Source organism: Poecilia formosa, unplaced genomic scaffold (genome assembly GCF_000485575.1).
Source record: "Poecilia formosa unplaced genomic scaffold, Poecilia_formosa-5.1.2 Scaffold54, whole genome shotgun sequence".
NCBI classification, from domain to species: domain Eukaryota; kingdom Metazoa; phylum Chordata; class Actinopteri; order Cyprinodontiformes; family Poeciliidae; genus Poecilia; species Poecilia formosa.
In genome coordinates, this window is record NW_006799993.1 from 47,982 (window position 1) to 68,098 (window position 20,117).

Below are 20,117 nucleotides of genomic sequence, written 5' to 3' on the forward strand. Positions count from 1 at the left end.
ACAATGTTTGGCTAAAAATGCTCAATTCATGGTGCAACAACATAAACCCACAAGTTGGTAAAAAACATAACTCTGCAGTTATTTAGTTAGTCTGTTTGAGGGCCAACCTTTGAGTCCTTTAGATGTTCTGTAAGAGCTATTAAGGGAGGGTAAACATTTAGAGATCTTTTTCCACTGCTAACAAGTGTGGTATACTCATTGCAAGCTCCAGGGTGAAAAGAGACTTCCCTATGTGGCTTTAGTGTTTAGTCAGGTTAGCTAAGAAAGAGGGGTAGATTTCATACTGTTCACACATCCCGTTGCTCTTCTGTTTGAGACTTTCTGTGTTTGCAGAAACCCTGCAAGCAGAGGATTCCTTGTGGGCTTCCACACATTCCTTCAGCAGCTCTGAATAGCTGCACGGCCCTTTGCTATTGAACAGACCACAGTCAGGAGCGTGGCGTTTCTAAACATCTCAGACACTGGAACACCCCCACTCCTTTCTCAGTTTCGCCAGAGCTTTAGTCATTACTGGGAGTTGGAGATCATCTAAGACATTTCAGGTATGCTGTGACTTCACAGCATACCTGTAGCTCTACTGGGCACAAAATTCAAGGAGCAGAAAAAGCGGATTATTGAAGAAAGTGTGATTGTCTCATTTAAGATTTTCCCTGCTATGCATTCCTCAAAGTGTGTCACTAAAGAAAGTTTCCAACCTGTAACAGTCTTTTGTCTTTGTGTAATTGCTACAACAGTTCTGCAGGTGCAACCAACAGACTCTAGACTATCTATGTAACGCTGCTATAGGCTTAGGCTGCTGGAAGACAAAGTGACCACTTTTCCTCACTTTCTTCTTCTACTACTCTGCAACTTTCATTGTTTGCTGTTCTTTCCACTGTTAACTTTATGGTCTGGCGTTCTGTGTAGCGGTGGCGCCTCCCTGGAGGAGGGCATCGGCTGAGATACTGCTGCCCACAATGAAGTGTGTCCTCCTGCTTTTAACTTTGTACTTTCACTTTACATTTTAACTGTATCGGTTCTTCTGTTTCTTTTTTGTGTTTCTGCTCCGTTTTCCCAGAGCTCCAGCTGGTCATGACAGATGGCCGCTCATACTGATCCAGTTTCTGCTGGATGTTACTTCTTGTTAAAGGAGAGTTTCTCCACTTTGTCAAATGGCATATATATAAATAAACAGAATATTGAATTGAATTGAACTGTGACTTTTACAGAAAATAAGGGTGGTCACATATTTCTTTCCCATTAGAAATGATTATGTTTTTATCATTCTTATCTGCGTAAATGCAGTGTGCTATGCAGATGATTGGCCTGTAACTCTGCTGAGATGCTAAAGAAGCTCAGGTTGCTTTTAGTGCAACCATCAAGTCACCTGCATTGTTGGGTTTGGAGTTTCTCCTCTTTTGACAATACTCTCCATTAGGTTAGATGATTTTGTTGACCAAAGAAAAACACATCAATACCATGGCTATTAACAAAGGTATTGGTACTATGGACAGGATGATCAGGTGCCAAGTCCTGTCAGAAAGTTAAATTAGTGTCTCCATAAAGCTTATCAGCAGATGGAAGCATAAAGTGCTCTAATAATTCCTAGAAGACCGCTGCCTTGACTTTGAACTTGATAAATCACAGTGAACCAAAGGCAGAAGATAACAGAGCCCCCCAAACCTTCTCTGATTTCACACTGGACCTTATGCAACTTTGATTCTGTGTCTCTCCACTCAACCCGGACTCTGTTATCTTGACTTTTTAATTAATACAAAATATGAGTTTATCTGATTAGAGAACTTTGGTTCACTAATCATTAAAGTGAACCTTGGTTCACATTAGCCCAGGTAAGACGCTCCTGACGTTTCGTGAACCTTTCTGGTTCAGAAGTGGCTTACCACAGGGAATGAGACAGTTGAAACTCATGTTTTGGATGTGCTTGTACGTGGAGGCTCTGGCTTCAGCTGCAGTCCAAGATTCTCTGCATATGCCCAGATTATTGAAAGAGTTTTGTTTCACAATCTGGCCAAAGCTGTAGTTATTCCTGTTACTTGTGCAACTTTTGTCTATCAAACTTTTTCTTTTCGCTCAACTTTCCATTAACATGGTGGGATAGAGCTGCCTGAATAACCAACTTAATCAAACTTTCTTTCTCGATTTTCTACAGTACAAGACTTTTGATTCACATCAGCTGTGAGCTAATCATTGAAATCTATATGTATGTGTCTTCTTTCTATTAAATTACTGGAATAATTCAGGTGTTTCTGTAATGAATTTAGTTATTTTAAAGATATTTGAAATAACACAGCAAAAAGCTGTGAATTCTCCCTCCTGCAGGAAACATGCATGCTGTTTGCCCATCTGCTCTGCGATCTATCTGTATTTTTAAAGCTGCTCCAGCTGATAGGGTCTAATAAGATCTCCCAAATTGTTTGCTCTATAAATGCATGCAGATAAGACAAACAAACATGGGCCTAGCAATAATGTGGGCTCATCCTACGTTGGTGGGGGAGGGGAATAAATGGATCCCCAGGTTGTCAGATTTAGAGGAGCTTCATTAGACCAATGAAGTTCCTTTAATCAGGAAGCTTGACGGTATTGGTCACATGACTCCTTGTTTGGCGTCAGAAGGGAAGAAAAACTGAAATTCCTTATGAAATTTATTGTGCACAAATTTAAAGATTTAAAGAACAACAACAAAAAGTTTTAAGGAAAGACCAGCAGGCTGAACAAATAAGGCCATCCAGAGTCTCCAAGTGTAGGGTGGCTCTCAGAAATTGGAGTCCAGTTGTAAGCAACATTTCCCTTTTGCTGTTGACCCCTAATTTTCCAGGCCTGCAGTGTAAAGGTAAACAGATGAACAACATTAATGATGTTCATTCATCATTGCCTGGTCAACTTTGGTTTCTTCACAGTGAGGTCTTTAAGGGGAGCGCGGAGACTTTGAAGGACGTCATTAACAGTTCAAGTGTTCAGTCACGATGTCACAAACAAATTGTATGAATCAGCTCATGTTGATTCTAATGGCTGAGGCCAGGAAGACTCAGGGAAATTATATAATATGCTACGAATCAGGATGGACCACCTGGACAGCCCAAACAGGATAAGGCAGTATTTGACACCCAAACGCTGCCTTCCTGTCATTAATTAGCGCTGACGTCCCACGAGAGCCTCAAACATCTAGAGCTAATACAGAAGATCTGACAAATAGGAACTGCTTGTGCTTTAAGCAGAACACTGCTTACCTTATAAGGTGATTGGTATTATCTCGCAACATTGTGTTGCATTACAGACAGGTGGAATCCTGTTTACACCTCCACGGCATATTTTTGTCTCAGACACTGTTTTGTTCCAAGGCTGTCAGGTGTCATCCTGTTTTCTTTCATGTCGGCATTGTTTCATGCTTCTAAGGAAGTCAGTCAATATGTTAACAGGCAAATGGAAGTCATTTCATCCTGAATGTGTCATAAATCAGTCATTTCCAGACACTGTTTTTATGCAGCTGTGTATTGGACAATGTTAACCACAGGCTGAGAAAAAGAAAGAAAAGAAAATATGACTATTTGAGGGACAATTATAGCACAGAATGAGGTATTCAGAGAACCATGAGCAACAGCTTCCAAGTGGGAAAATCTCCAATATAATAGGAGCTACTAATGTAGCATTTAATTATATTCAGAGATTTGGGTTAATGCTTTGAGAAGACTCCACATGAAGCAGAGGGGGAAAGAAGTTTGTCTAAAGTTTAGCACTGTGGTGCTAAATGCCTTAAACATTTTTATTTAAAAAGTCTTAATGATATTTATTGTGCTTTGCAAAAGTATTCAAATTAATAGCACTATTTTGTCTTGAATGTATTTTGTTCAGACTTTATGTTGTATACCAACACATAGTGCATAATTGCTATATGGAAGAATATTTAAATAAAATCTTTTTATTTAAACATTATTTTACCAGGAAGTCCCTTAAAATAAAATCTCTGTCTCAATAGAGACCTGACCAGGAAGCCCACAGGTGTTCAGTGTACAAAATAATCATGTAAAGTTAAGGCAAATAAAATATCATACTTAAAAACACACAAAACATAAGCCATCAACATTAGAATATGGAATTAAGACTTCATAAAATCATTTAAAAGGGTATAAAAATAGCATTTACACTCTTAAGTTAGAGTTTTTATGAAGAGTTTTAAATTATTTTATGGAAATAAATATTTTCCAAAATAATTCAGAAACCCCTCCTGACTGAAAACATGAGACTGCAGACATAAAAGATTTTCAAATGTTACAGAAATAAAAACTGAAAAGTACACGTCATTTTTTTCAATACCTCTGGCTTGGATTACTGAGGACATCCTGCCTTTAGAAAACACAGAATTAGTAGCAGCTGGTTAAATTTATGTAACGCACCTACCTACCTAGAAATAATTGGAGATCTTTAAAGAAAACCTATTAAAGTTAGCAAAATACTTGATGCTCGGGTGAAGGTCAACTCGCATCACACCCACAATAAACACACAGACAGAACTACAAAGGAATGGTTTCGATCAAAGCATATCCATCTTTTATTATGTCCCAATCAAAGATTATATCTAAATCTATTTTAGAAACCGTAGCAACACTTGAAATTTTATGTTCTCTCTCCCATCTGACTAATATATTCTGAATAAGAATGGGCAAAAATGACAGTTTCCAGATGTGCAAAGCTTGTTGAGACATACTCAAAAAGGGTGCAGCTGTAATAGCAATGAAAGGTGGTTCTACAAAGTAATGACTCAGGGTGGCTCAACAGAAAAGCATAACACGCTTTTCAGATTTTAATTAGCCAAAAGCTTTGAAGGTCATGTTTTCGTTTTGTTTTTTGGGGTTTTTTTGTTTTTCAGTTCACAATTATGCACAAGTTTGTCTTGGTGTGTCATGGAAAATGTCTATAAACTGAAGCTTGTGGATGTAATGTGAACGAATGTGAAAACGCTCAAGTTGTTTGAACCCTTTTAAAACGAGTTTATTTTCTCTGCTCAGAAAAGAGAACCTAGCTTACATTATCCGTGCTAAGTGGACAAAAAGCAGCAGCAGCAGCAGCAGCAGCCGGCGGTCAGTTCTGAAAGGAAGCAGGGTGTTTGTCTAAGATAAAATTTCATCACCTTCAGAAGTAGCAGGAGAGAAGAAAAGAAAGCCTGTGGCAATATAGAAAAGAGGAGAAAAACAACACAGAGTGAGTTATCATGGTTTCTGTCTGTGCTGGTGGTAAAAGCTGTTGGGTTTATAAATGAAGAGCAAGCTGTGCAAACGGCACACAAGCAGTCTTGCAGTCAGAAAGCAGGTTATAACTCAGCCCTGCAGTGATACCCTAAACTCCATTAAGAGGTCCCACATGTGGAGCACGTTGCTGAGTTCATGGGTGGAGCTCTGGGCTCTTAATGAGATGTTTTAAACATCTTTCCCCTGCTAAAATTCATTCTCTACATAATGAATCCAAACTTTAGGTTGAATGTAAACACAGTGTTCAAAGCTTCAAACTCAAACAGGTGCACTGCTGCAAGCTTCAACATGATTTCCTGTGAACTTACAAAATATTTTGGCAATCTGACATATTATTTAAAGAGATAAAGAAAGCAGAGGCTAATGGAATATGCATTTTGATAGCCAGCCAAGATTGATTAGCGGGAAGATTGCATCCATTCGCAGAAGACGGAGACTCTTGTGTAAACATGAATTCAATTGGTCAGGGAGATTTACAGAACTAAAATCACACTTGAGTGCAGCGGTTTATTTTGTTAGAGAACATGATGTTTTTACGAAACCTCAAATTAGTTTATCCCCCTTGGGGTTGAGGCAGAAGATTTAAAAGGCTCCTTCAGAAAACAAACACATCTGTTACATTTAAAAAGTAACCCGCAGACAGTAGCAGTGGATTATTTGGAGATCCCCCATAAACACAGAGCCTTGTAAAAAGTATTCCCACCATTTCCACATTTTGCCATGTTACAACCAATGTTTTATTGGAAACTAATGAGACAAGCAACACAAAGTAATGATTAAATTAAAGTGGCCTACATTTGCATCCAGCCACTTTTACTCTTTTAAGTTACATAAAATGCATCACAACTGCATCAGCTAATAGTAAATGGAGTCAACTGCGTTAATCTGAGTAAATACAGATGTTCTGAGAAACCTCAGAGATTTTTTTTTAACATTAGAGAACAAGCAGTTTCGCGAAGACCAATGAACACAGCAGACAGAAAGAATGGATCTTTGATCAAATAAGACTAACGTTGAACTTTGTGTACGATGATGTGCGGTAAAAAGATAGCGCCACATTGCCTGTCACCCTGAACAAAAGCAAAATGCAGACCTGAAATACAACTAAGAATCTGTGAAGGGATTTGGAAATTGATGTTCATAAATGCTCTCATCCAGTCTGACTGTTTGAACTATTTTTAAGGAAGAATTAATAAAAACGTAAGTCCTTTCAAGGTGCAAATCAGGTAGAATCACACCCCAAAAAACTTTAAATAGAGTAAAAGTACAAATGTATGCCACACTTTTCAAACTTTTATTTCAAATAATTGAAAATTGTTTTCCTTTTCCTAACTCTTATTCATGACTTTGTGTTGTTGTATCACATAATAATCATTTTATTAAAAGAGACTAACAAAAAAAAACAAAAGGTGAAAAAGTTCAAATGTTATCTTCAGTACAGCTGTACATATAGGGAAAAAAACGTTTGCTGATATCTCCAAAATCTATAATAAGCTAAACCTTTTCATATCTGTATTTAAGGTTCACATGATAATAAAGTCAAAATATTTACCTTAAATGCAGAGATTATAAAACTTTCATAAATCAGAATCCACCACTAATCTCATCTAGACTTTCTAAACTAAGCTTTATGTTTGAAAACTCACCAGTTTCTTGTGCACATGGTCTTCATCACTTTGCTGCTGTGACATTTGCAAAGGTTGCCTCCTATTTTAATTAAAAGAGTAACACTCAAAGTTTCCAGACAGCATGCAGTTTATGGTTATTAAAATAAAAAATAAATTCAGAACGGCTAAGAGAAGATGATTTGTAGATCAGAAACTTTCACCACTTAGACTTTCTTTTTTGCCTCTTCGGATATTTTTATACATCAACATTTTGGCTAAATAGGCTAAAATGACTTGTTATAATAAGATACGACAATAAATAATGACTTTATGTATATAAATAGCAGCATGAAGTTGCCAAATATCTTTAATATTCATGAAGCATTTAAGAAGAACTCAAGGGTTCTTGATCTGTCCAAAGGAGCAAAAGAAGAACAGGCAAATAATCTTAAAAGGATGGGCATACTTCTTGAATGTGTGAAGATAATTCAGATCAGTTTTAAAATAGAACGTAAAAATGACTAAAAGACCTAGAAAAAAAAAAAAACATATGTAGTTGCATATAGATTGTAATAAAAAGAGGAAGCACACAGAAGTGGGGAACAAGTACTAGGTGAAGGTGAAGTTCATGTGTGTGTAAGTGTTCATGCAAACTCAAAATTGTCCAAATAGATTTATTTAATACATTTATTAAAATAGTTTCAGCTTGTAGAACAAGAAACAAGGAAATGAGAGTTGAGCAGTGAGAGGGTGGGTGGAGGTCAAAGAGCAAGGGAAAGTTAATAACTTGAAACAATAAATAAAACATCCGACGGATGGGAATTTGGCTGCAGCTTAGCTTTTTCATCACCGAAAGATCCACTTTGAATCAGAAAATGTGTTGTTCACCTTGGCGTTGATGTTGCTCCAGAAAACTTTCTGACAACAAAGGCTTGAATTACTCAAGATGAGGTGTATATCTGTGCTTCCTCTTGAAGTGCTGCTGTCAGGAAGATGGCAGAGACAACCAATCTCAGATGGTGCCATGCCCTCAGGGGACAGATAAATGAGGACCACCATGGTGTGAAAAAACACCCCGACTTTAGCAAGGAGTCTAAAGGCAGAACATGTTCCTTATATTAGTGTAAGTCAAAGCTGAATTTAGAGAGAAAGGTCTGGAGGAAAGATTTTCAGCAGCTGAAGAGTATTTTCCATTACGCCTCAAAAGAAAATAAGCAAACAAATAAACTAATTCCAGGATGGTGAAAAAGGGCTGTGAGAAAGAAAGTTTCAAGTAATTTTCTCACTCTTAAATCAATGAACAAGCCAGAAGCAAATGTGCAGAAGTTCACAAAACATTTGGTGATTGTTACACATCCATGGAAAAATCTTTACACTCATGCATTTTGTAGTGAGGAATTCAGATATTTAAATAAACATTTAGTGCTTTTATATGTGCCAGTGTCTGATGTTGTCTCAGTATTCATTCCCAGACTGAAGTATCTGACTTTCTTCCTTTCAAAATAGGTCATGCTCAGTCTGATTGTAATGAAAACTATCTGTGAACATTGATTTTCAAGTCTTACCGCAAAATCTCAATTGGATTTTGATCAGGACTTTGACTAGGACATTCCATTTTCTTTTTGTCACTTTTCCATGAATACCAGGTTTGTGAAGTTTAAAGACTTACGGTTGTGATGCTGACTGATTTTTAAACCTGCTCATTTACCAGCTCACTAGCCAGCCATGTGTTGGTTACACAAGGTTGTTACTAATTAGATGACTTCTTTCTAAGCGATATTTTATGTCAGACTGAGTAAAAAGGGCCTGAATAAATTTTAAATAAACATGTTTCATTGTTTACTTTTTACAAGCAGAACAATAAAGTTCAGTTGTTACAGCTATGATAAATGATCAGGATCAAAATCTAGGAATAGTGGTGGACTTAGAGATGAACCTTCAGAGATACATAAAGACAATTATAAAGTCGACCTCCTATCACCTGAAGAATGTCTCCGCTATTAAAGGATTAATGTCTCAACAAGATTACTGCAACAGCATCTTCACAGGTCTGTCTAAAAATTAGACAGTTTCAGCTGAATCATGCTGCTGCTTGTGTACCAGGAAGATAAAGAACATCGCCTCATAAAGTCCTTACACTGACTCTCTCTAATATACTTCAACATACTTTAGTTTATAAATCTGAGTGGCTAGTTAGCACTAAAGTACATTAAATGTTGTCATATTAACCTTCCAGACCTCTCAGGTCTTCTCGTTCAAGTCTGATCTGCATCCCCAGAATTTAAAAAATAAAAAAAAATGCTGAAACACTGAGTTCTTTTAAATCAAGCCTAAAACCCATTCGCCTTCTGTTAATATTAAATGTCACATACATGCTAGAGTAGACTTTATTACTTCTCCTTAGTTTGCTAATATAATGCAATGTTTTGTTTTTTTTGTTTGTATATCATGTAAAGCACTTTGAACACTTGTTACTGAAATGTGCCATGCAAATAATCTCACTTGACTTGACTTATACATTTTCGGCTATAACACATAAATGTTGGAAGATGACAAATGTGAAAAAAAAAAATAATAGTGTTACTCCTATTTTGCACTAATATTGAAAGCTTAAAGCCTTCAAATTTCTATGTGTATTTTCTTTGGGATTTCAGTACCCCATTCAACACTTAAAGTGGATCTGTTTACTGAAAAGTGTTTAGTGTGATGAAGAACAGAAATTTCTTCCAGCCTCCAAGAACTTTCCAGAAAAAAATTATTTTGATTACTTTCAGACGTGACGAAACATTTTCAGCTGTCAGCAAAGGCTTTGATCTCCCCAACTCACCTCTTTGAAAAAAGATTTAGAAAATGAGCCGAGAAATTAGCAGTAAAATCAACACAGTTCTGGTCTTTCCTGCGAGTGCCAGAACTCATTGGAAAGAGTTGTTGGGAGTCAGAAGGTGTTGTGATAAGATGTGAGTGGTTGAAACAAGCTGCGTTGAATGAGTAGAAGCATAATGGTCTCCCCATACTTGAATGAGTTATAATTTGAAGTCTTAATTAGGTGAAAAGAAACAGAGCTGTGCCCCTGGGCATCGCAGCCCAAAGAAGAATGAGTCCAACATGGTGAGCCGCAGACATCATCAGACGCAATCATCCAGAATACGTTCCAAATTTGTTTCCCTGAGCTTTACAGTGTTCAATGCATCCTCACTGAAAAAAGGAAATGCTTTAAACCCTGCAGGACAAATTATTGCCTAGATTAGATTTAACAATGGAGGGAGAGGCACACTTGCTAATATGAACTACTATGTATGAAACCAACAAGGCCTACGGGAGTCTGCTTACAAACAGAAGGCTGCAGAGGACCCAGTGGGCGCTGTCTGGGGGAATCCATCCCAATCTCCAAGAAATTTCCCATAGAGATGAGAAGCAGATGTCTTTCTTTTTTCCATCACACAGACTCCACTTCTGAGTTTCTTGATCGTACAGTCAAACCTGGCCATCCTTCCCCCCAGGGATGGGGGAGGAACATGAGCACCATGGGAAGGCTAGCTGTCCTTGAGCCTTGAACACATGACGAAGGAGCCCTTTTTTGTGGGAGGCACTGCCTTTAGGTACTGAGCTGTGAGCTCCCAACTTTCTCATGGAAAAAAGCAAACAAGCAGATTTGATAAAAACGTCATGCACTGACGGTTCCTGCTGGCAAGCTGGCTTTCTTTGGGCGGACTACAGTTGCTTTGAATTTACTATTTTGTTCCCAGTGTTGATCCAGGGGATGACCCTTGACTTCTTCCAGGAAGAGGAATCACGGACATCAGATGGGAGAGACCGGTCCTCTCCCACTCTTCTCATCGCTGATACATTCGCATTAAATTCTCTCTGGGCCAAAATGCACCTGCAGTTCTGGCGGGTCCTAAATGCAGCTTCCCCAGAGCCCTACTCTTTGGCTCCTGAGGCCCTGCTCTGACGTGAATACTGTGGCTCACAGAGTAAACAGACAGAGACGGTCTGAAGGGCTGGTCACTGCATGTTTGGTTGTGGTCTGTAAACAGTTTAGGAAAAAAAAGGAGCAGGAGGAATGATGATCCTAAAAGGGGCAAGAGGACAAGATACAAGGCTTATGGCTGTCTGTTAAATGTTCGCAATGCCATGCTGTAACATGCAAGATAAGGTTTAATGAGTCTGGGTTGCCTGTTAGTCAAATACCCTCTTTGAACTGACATACTAAAATTTAAGCCACCAGATTGTAAACGTAACATCGACCTGGTTGTTTTTCACAGAGAGGAGTCATACTAATCATCTGTTTGTGTGGCATATCTTAAACTAAATTATGTTAACTGAAGTGTAGCCATTTAATGATGAAAAATTACCATCAGAATAAACCATGACTATTAACAAATTAGAGTGCTTGAATTTAGATGTGAAAATCCAAACATGGTGTATGTAACCCATGTGACCTTGTTACTGCTGCACTCTACTTTTTATAAGCTCCTGGGCCGGCCCATGTGACTTCCTCCTGGCTAGCTTGCCAATTGTAATGCAGTAGAGCTGGAGCAGTACTGAGTGCTGCTTTAGCAGTAACAGAGCTTCTTTACAGCAACCAGATGTACAATTGACAGAGCCATGAAGTGTGTGAATGACCTAAATGGACACAAAATTAAATTTATACAACTTGTGTTACATATTTAGAAGGGAAGCTATATAGTACACTTCTGAAGTTTTGAACATTTTATCAAAGTACAACCTCAAACTGAAAATAATGTATTAGGTATTCATGTAATACGCCAACACAGACGTTATGAGGAAAGAAAATAATGCATAGTTTTCCTTTTTCAGAAAAAAACAATCTGAAAACTGATGTGCATTTGAATGTCCACCTCTCATAGGAAAAGTGCACCTAGTGACAGATTTTGCCTCATTCTTCATGAAATAACTCAGAACCAGTCTGAATGGATGTAGAGCATCTGCAAGCATCATGCCTTGACTTAAACCAAGTCCATTGTAAATCTGGCTGCATGTTTTGGGTTTTTATTCTGCTGGAAGAAGAACATCTTCTCCAGTTTTAGATTTTGGGTTCTTTATTAGGTTTTCTTCCAGGATAGACTGGACATTGGTGCAGCTGAAAGGACTGTCACCTTGCAGCAAGGTCCAGAGTTGGTGTCATTTGACCAGATAACCTTCTTCCACATGTATTGCTATGTCCCCTTCACGGCTTGTGGCAAACTATAAACAACCTCTAAAGGCATCTGATTTCTGAGAAAGGGGACATCTTAAAGTACAAGATCTTAAAACTGGCACTGCAAATATTTTTTTTCATTTGTGAGTAGTTAACATCAAAAGAAAAAGTAATGCGGCTTTCAGGCTGTAAATCAGATCTTGCAACAGCCACAACAGAAAATAGCCAGATGTTATCTACTATAGTTCAAAGCACTTCACAAAATTTTTCCCACCTTATTTTGATTTCTGTGCAGGCTCAGAGAAATGGTGCATAATACTCCTTAAACATTTCACATTTTAACAGAGAAAAACCACTGAGAAACAGCTGGTGTTCTTTGCACAGCCTTTCAGCATCAAGCTCCTCCTATAGTATTATCTCAGAGGACGTACAGAGGCCCCTCTTGGAGGAACTTTTGTGTCTCTAAGGAAGATTTAAGTAGGTTTATAAAATATATAGTACAAGTAAAATGTACAACATGTGACAAAGTTTGCATTTCGTTAACACTAATCAAATTTTTTGAGATCATTGCTGTATTAAAACTATCCAGTTTTTTATTTGAGAAATTACATCAGAGTTTAGAGGCAGTCTGTCATTCTTCTATCGACTTTATCTAAACAAACCCTCAGCATAATGACAACATCACTGTGCTTGACAGCAACACTGGTCTTGTTGGTCCTGGGTTGTTTATGAACGTCCTATCCAATTTTTTTTCATCTTAGAGTAACAATTTGTTTCAGATGGGTGGAATTTGGACCCAATCATCCAAAACAGACATCAAACTGTTTATAGAAAGATAAGGCAGGATAATGCTGAGCTGAGCTCCGCAGAGGTCTGTACCAAATCCTCTTAGAAATGTGTGGATCTTGCTTAAAAGTTGCATTTTTAGGACATTAATCAATCTACATAAACTCTACTAATTATGCCAAGAAGAATGATCAAATATCCAGCCAGAATTATGCCAGAAGCTTGCTGATGGATGCACATCGCTCCATCGCCTTTTTCTGCTTCTTGAAATATTGTTAAACAAAACATTGCTGGGGTTGTAATTCCAGTTTTGAGCCAGTTTGATCCTGTATTGATTGATGGAAATCCACATTTCAACCTATAATTCTGGCTTTTAAAACTCACTGCAGTGCTTGCTCTGTGCAGGGCTTGGTTCCATTCTTCAAACAGTTGTGCATAGTAAATACACTTCAAATATTTGCTCACCACTGCGTCAAGACCGTATTTGAAAATCCCGTTTTAAAAGCATTTGATAACAGCATGAATCTGGGACATGTGAAAAAGAAATTTATTGATGCAAATTATGCCTTAGAATGCCATAAAGAGCAAAGCTCATCTGAGGATAAAATATTTGGCTGTGGTTGAAGGTTACTGAGGAGGATTACGGAGTGTGGCGTGGCTAATAAGGCTGTGTTTATATTCTGTACTTCGCTGTTTAAGTAGACCTGAATGACCCTGGATTAAAAAGGAGGTTTGATGGCAGACGAGCACACACACTGATAATTACACACATACACAAATGTCAAACTGCAGCCAGCAGTGTTTGGACCGTACTGGTCAAGATGTGCAGAGAGCATCCATATCAGCAGGACTTCTACAGTGGTATTCATGTCTGAAGCAAGTCATTAATTATACAAATTTTTGAGTAAATAAAAAAAAAAAACGTTAAAATTCTGCAAAATTATATTCTGGAAAATGTTATGCACAGAAAAAGTTCTATTTATTGCTATCTGTTATGTTAGCATTCAGAAAATAGCATATTGCCTTGCAAAATCCTGAATTCCCCTTCAATCAATCAAATTTTATTTGTATAGCACATTTCAGCAGCAAGGCTGAAATGTGCTATACACACATTTTAATTATGTAAAGTGCTTTACATAATTAAAATAAAATAAAAATAAAATAAAAATAAAAACAGCATGTGACATTGAGAAAGAGAAAAACATTTTGAAAAAAATGATAAAAACATTAGACAGTGAGAGAGAGAAATAAAAAGAAGTTAATAACTAGATGAAAAGTAAAGATAAAACATTAAAAACATAAAAACCCGCAATTTAGCCATCCACAACCCTTAAAACATTACTTTTTGTCATGTTGCCAACCCAAACTTTAATTTATTTTAATGACGTTTTATATCATTGAATGAAGCAGTAAATGATTGTGAAGAGGAAGAAAAACGATTCTTGATGAAACTTGTGGTATGTATTAGCAGTAAGATTATCCAAATCAAGATTTTTTAGAGCCAATATTTGCGACAAATAATTGATTTCTGTTTAGTTTATTTAGATCAAGTCTCCTCTTTAGGTCTCAAATCACTTAGGTGAGCATGTGGCAACAGTGGAAAGGAATAATGCATTGATCTAAACCAGAAGTGTCCAGTCTTCTAGAGCCACTACCTTTCAGCTCTTAGATGCATTCCTTCCTCAACACACCTGAATCTTTTAATTATTGGTTTGTATACTCTACGCCAGTGTGCTTCTTAACCAGGTCTCCATTGAAAATGAGATTTTATTTCAAGGGACTTCCTGGTAAGACAACAGTTAAAAAAAAAACTTCCATTTCTTGAAAGATGGTTTCATCACATCAAACTCTAACAACTGGATAATTAGTAAAACATTTATGTTTCATTAGGTGATCAAAGAACCTGACAGTTGGATTATGACTGCTACAAGCAGGCAGACATTTATTGGGATCCAAGAAGAATCACGGTCTCTTGTTAACACTTTATCCACTCATCCATCACATTGACATATTTTGGGGCAGGACAATTGACACTGTGCTATAATACTTCACAGTAACCTGGGGGATCTCTTCTCTCTTCCTCTCCACTCCACCTGACTGTAAAGAAACACCAGCCCACAGGCACCTGCACATCCACCACAGAGCAGAGGGAGGGATTGTTTAGATGGCTGATGAAAGCTGGTGATTTATGTGACACTGTGGTCATAACATGGAGATGTGAACGTGCGGGTTAGCGTGAAGAAATGCTGCTGAATTGGCCGCTTGTTTGGTTTTCAGTGCTAGGATCCAAATCAAAAGGGGATTCCTCCTTTTCTTAAAGTGGAGGGGGTGGCGAGAAATCCCACATCTGTCATTTTCAGTGGTGCAGTTCCAAGCAGTCCCCCACCCCCTTCTTCCTCCTGACGTCCTCCCTGCAGCTTTCCTCCTCCTCTTATTACTCCTGCTTCTTCCTGAGGGGACATATTCCCACAGTGTGACCAGGGAGAATCTTGATCTTGTCTGTCGTGACATTGTCCACTTTCACCGCAGAGATACCCGGCAGTTTTATGGCTCTGCTGAGAGCTGAGGGGGTGGGAGGTGAAACTTAAGGGACAGAGGACTTGTCGTCTCAAGGGAAAGCCCCCCCACCACTGTCCCCGATCTATGCTGTCCTCTGTATCGAAGATAAGATCTGACATGGGTTCATGGAAGTGGGTTTACACACTCATGAGACACAAGATATTATAAAGGTCACCCCCTACCCCCGTCCCTCCTGGGGGGCTTCTTATCTATGTGAAGAAGTCACTCAAGGAAATGCCAGCTTAACTGGAGGATCCTGCACAACGACGCTCATGTCGTGTCTTTGACGACAAGGATTCTATCCCTTCAGTGCAGAGAATATGAGGCGGCGTGTCTTGTAGCCATTAGGCAGGATGCCTTCTGGCATTGTGGATGGTGTGTTACAAGACGTGACCTTTGCACTCCCCCTGTGTTCAGGATCAGGTTACAGACCTCACAGACATGGCCTGGAAGCGACAGGAACAGGCTGAGCAGTGAAAGCCTGGAAAACGTGCTTATGCATCCATGTACGTTCTTTACTCTGGGCAGGAAGCACAAGCTTGTAGATGTAGAACAGCTGCAAGACATCAAAACCTACAGCATGGGGAATAAGTGATTATGAAATATATTACTCAGTTTAAACTGCAGAGTTTTACATCTAATGGTTTGTGAGACTGAGGTCTACTGCATAAATCAGACTGTTTCTAACAGACATTTTCTAATAAAACAGTTTCTGAATGCAGTCACTGCGAAGAAAGTTTTATCTTTGTAGTGAAATACTCTTTAACCTGAAACATGAAAAGACACAATACTAGAAGAAACGTTTTTTCTTCATGTGCTTTCTAGCTGCTGAAAAACAAACAACAAAGAAAACAGTCCACTTTGCAACATGGAGACTGTTACAAAAGTAAATCTTTTTCACATTTTGTTATGTTGCTGCCGCAGACTTTTATGCATTTTATTTTATAAAATTCTTAGAAGGGGACTTATGTTTAATCCAGAAATGATTCACACCCCGGCAGATTTTTGATTAAAATGACCTTTTTTCAACTAAAAAAGTTTGTTTAAAAAAAGAAAAGAGACATACAAAATAAAACCATGTAAAGAAGTACGACTTGACAAAAAACAAATGTTTAATTTACATGTGATATTGAGAATTATTCATTTTCTTTTTCCAATATTTTGTGGAAAATTTTATTGTAATCAAAAATATAAAAATTCCAACCCATTTTTTTACATGTTTACATTACATTCCACTGGTATTTTGCTCTAAATCTTTACAATAGGAAGACCTCCTTGTCATCACCCTAATTTTCAGCTTCCCCCGCAGATTAAAGTCAGTGTTCTGGCTGGGCCACTCCAAATTGTTAGAATTGGTTCCAGTTAGGAAAGACATGACTAATTCAATCTAAACTATTCTATGGGTGTGAATAACTTTGGTCTTGACTGTATCAAACATGAGGAAACAAAAAAATCCACCCTCAAATATTCAGGGAAATGTCACTGTGACGCTAAACCTATCCTTCTGCAGAAAACTTGAATCTGAGGCAGAGGTTCAACATTTTTAGGGTACAGCCCCAAAAACAAATTCAGAGGTGCAATTAAATGTTTTAGACCAAAACATATCGGTGTGTTCAAATGTACCAGGTCAGAGGTCAACTGTGGCGTAAACATTCAAATTCACAGATACTTTTCATCTAATATGATTTGTACAACTGTGGATGTTCAAAACTGGTTAAGATGTATCCATTGTGTTTGTAACAAAAATGTAAATTAAAACAGTGAGTTTGTGGAGTTTGTGATTGTAGGGTGAAGAACTATGAAAAAGTACGCTCCAAACCAAATAACACATTTAATACTTTATCCAAACAGATGGGTCTGGCATTAAAATATGGAGATAAAACGAGCCAAGGCTGAACCCTTTGAAAATTGTAAAATAACCGGAAAATCTGAAATGATCAAAACACAAAACGGTCGTTGAAAACAACTAAGTGATTGAAGCAAGGATATTAGGCAATTAGAAGATTGCTTTGATCTGCTTCTAAACAAGCAATCAAACTTCTGAACATATTTCTTTTTGAGGAATGAAGTAAAAGCAAAAAGCTCCCCAGAAACATTGCATAATACACAAGGCAGTACATTTACTGTCATAATAGTGAAAAAAAAGAAAAAAAAAGAAAAAAAAACAGAAGTTGTGAGCAAAAACAAGAGAGCTTCAGCAGTTCAAAAATCAGGAAAGAACAAAAATAATGTGCAATTCTTCAGTTTTATTTTTAAAGAAATGCTTACAGCTTCACAGACATTTCAGAATCTTATCTTAACTTAAAATGCCTCATAAATTCAGCAGCTGTGAAGTCAAGTAGCAGTAAAACTGTTTATCGGACTTGCAAACTGTTTTGAGTCCATTAAAGAAAGGATTATACATCTGCTGTTATTAAAATAAAAATAAAACTGTCATTTTCTAATGCTTCTCAGAACTGTCTATTTATTAAAATGCATCTAAAAGCAACATAAAAACCAGTAAATGTTGTATACAGTTTAGTTTTTCTAGTTTGAGGTTACATTTGAGAGGACAATTATTATGTCTAAAACAAACTTGGACAGAGCCACAAGGAGACTGTATGTGATGAAATCTTAGAATTGTGCCAAAACAGATAAGATCCTCAATCTGCTTTCAAATTTAGTTGTTAAAGTCTCAAACTACACAAACAGAGAACGATTTTACTGCAAACCATTTGATACTACTGCAGTCCTTACTGATCGTGACACTCTAATCCTTCTGCTCTGTGTGACTTGCTTTACAGGGAGATCTTATCTTCATAAAAATTGGAGTTTGAACAGACTTCAACTCTGGGAGAGTTGGCAATCTCCACTACATCTGAAATTGCAGCTAATCTCGATTCCCAGAAAGCAGTTGGGAAATCCTGGAGCAACCTGGATCATTCAGCAAGTAAATAACAGACGTCATGAGGTGCCAATGCGATATCTTGCCATACTTCACTGATTCTGGTCAGTCTGCTGTGACCTGGCCGAGAAGTTAGAACCAAAAATGATACCATGAGTCTCTTGGATTATGCGCAAGATAAAATGTTAGTAAATTAGGAGAATAATATAGTTTGCAGTAATATTTACCAGGTGAAACTGTGTGTAGTTTTCTTATATTAAAAATGACTTTTCTGGTGCAAAATTTGATAGGCTAAGTTCACTGGATCATTTGACTGAACTTTGATTGGCCTCAATGTCAACACAAGGTGGGGACATTATGCTACCAGAAAAAAGGAGAAGAATGAGGAAAAGGTGGGTTAAAACCAATATTATCACAGAAATCTATCTCTCTTTCCATGCTTCCTAATAGAATGTGCCTTTTAACACCTGAATCTCTTTGTCCTGCTTTTGAAGATCAAAAAATTCCTACAAAGATTATAAATACAGCTTAAGGTAAAAAATAACTGTTATCCGATTAATGTTGACCTTATCTCCTATATTCATTAGTAGACATTTGAAAAAAAAAAAAAAAATTACATGGAAAACCCCCCAAATAAACAACTTACAAAAAAATACAATATCCTGTAGCTCGTTTCCGGAGTTGATGACTTTCCATTTTAAATTAATTATAGTGACTAAGAACTTTAAATTAGTCATTTATGTTTTTTTTTTCTTTCTATTTTCCAGCCACTCCCATAGCAAAGAGAATAGTAACAGTGGTAAAACAAAGTTTTCTTAGGTACATTTTACAGCGCAGCGGCAGACAATGTCATTATATGTCACCAAGTCTGAATAACAACATTTGGAAGCTATCTACATGCCCGCTGATTGTTTGGAGAGGAAAGTACATTTCTACACAACCATTACAAATGTAAACATGTGACGTAACCCATCTGGTTGGATGAGGGTGAGACAAAGATTTTCACACTATCCAGATGAGCTTGGGCTGAAATAATAGACAACTTTCCAGAGGAGCACAATATGGTGAATGATCTGTGATGCAGAAAAAGTTTAGCCTCATTTAATATCAGAGAGTGAATAAAACTGTCAGCTGAACATCAAATCTGTTCATGTGCCAGAGAAAATGAAAGTTGCTGAGCAAATTCTGAAAATTTCTGCATCTGTGTAAACAAATCACAATAAGACATAAACATGCCCCTAAACCTGTGTGCAACTATGCTCCTTTTTTTCTTTGAGATGTTGGTGCCTCAGGGAGAAGAGCTGGCTCTGAAATTAGCAGGTTAACCACACGGGGGCGCTCTAGTAGTTATAGTAAGGTTAGGTTTGTATCTACATTATGGATGTGAAATGGGTAAATCTATAATTTGGTAAACTGCAGGATGAAGTGACGCTGTTAAAAAAAAACATTTTCAAAGTTTAGAAGTTGCTGTTTTTAAGCAGTATTAATGAGTTACAACTCAAAACAAGATTTTTTTTAATTTATAGATCTGCAAAGTAAGTTGAGCAAAAGGCTTGCAGCTTGCAGCTGCAATTGCTTGAAAACTCAGGAGGGATGAATTCTATGGTAGGTCATAATTTTCAGATTTTTATTTGTAAAGATGTCTAAATCACGCATTATTTTTCCTTAACAATTATGCACCACTTTACATTAGTCTATCACCTAAAATCCCTTTAAAACAGGGGTGTCAAACTCAATTTCACCGAGGGCCACTTCAGCATATTGTGAATGTGGCCCCCCTCAACGGGCCACATTGACGGTACAAATCAGGAGTGCATCCCTGCTAAAACACACCCCAGACAAAAGGTTGACTTCCCTCATTCAGTTCTGTAGAGGCT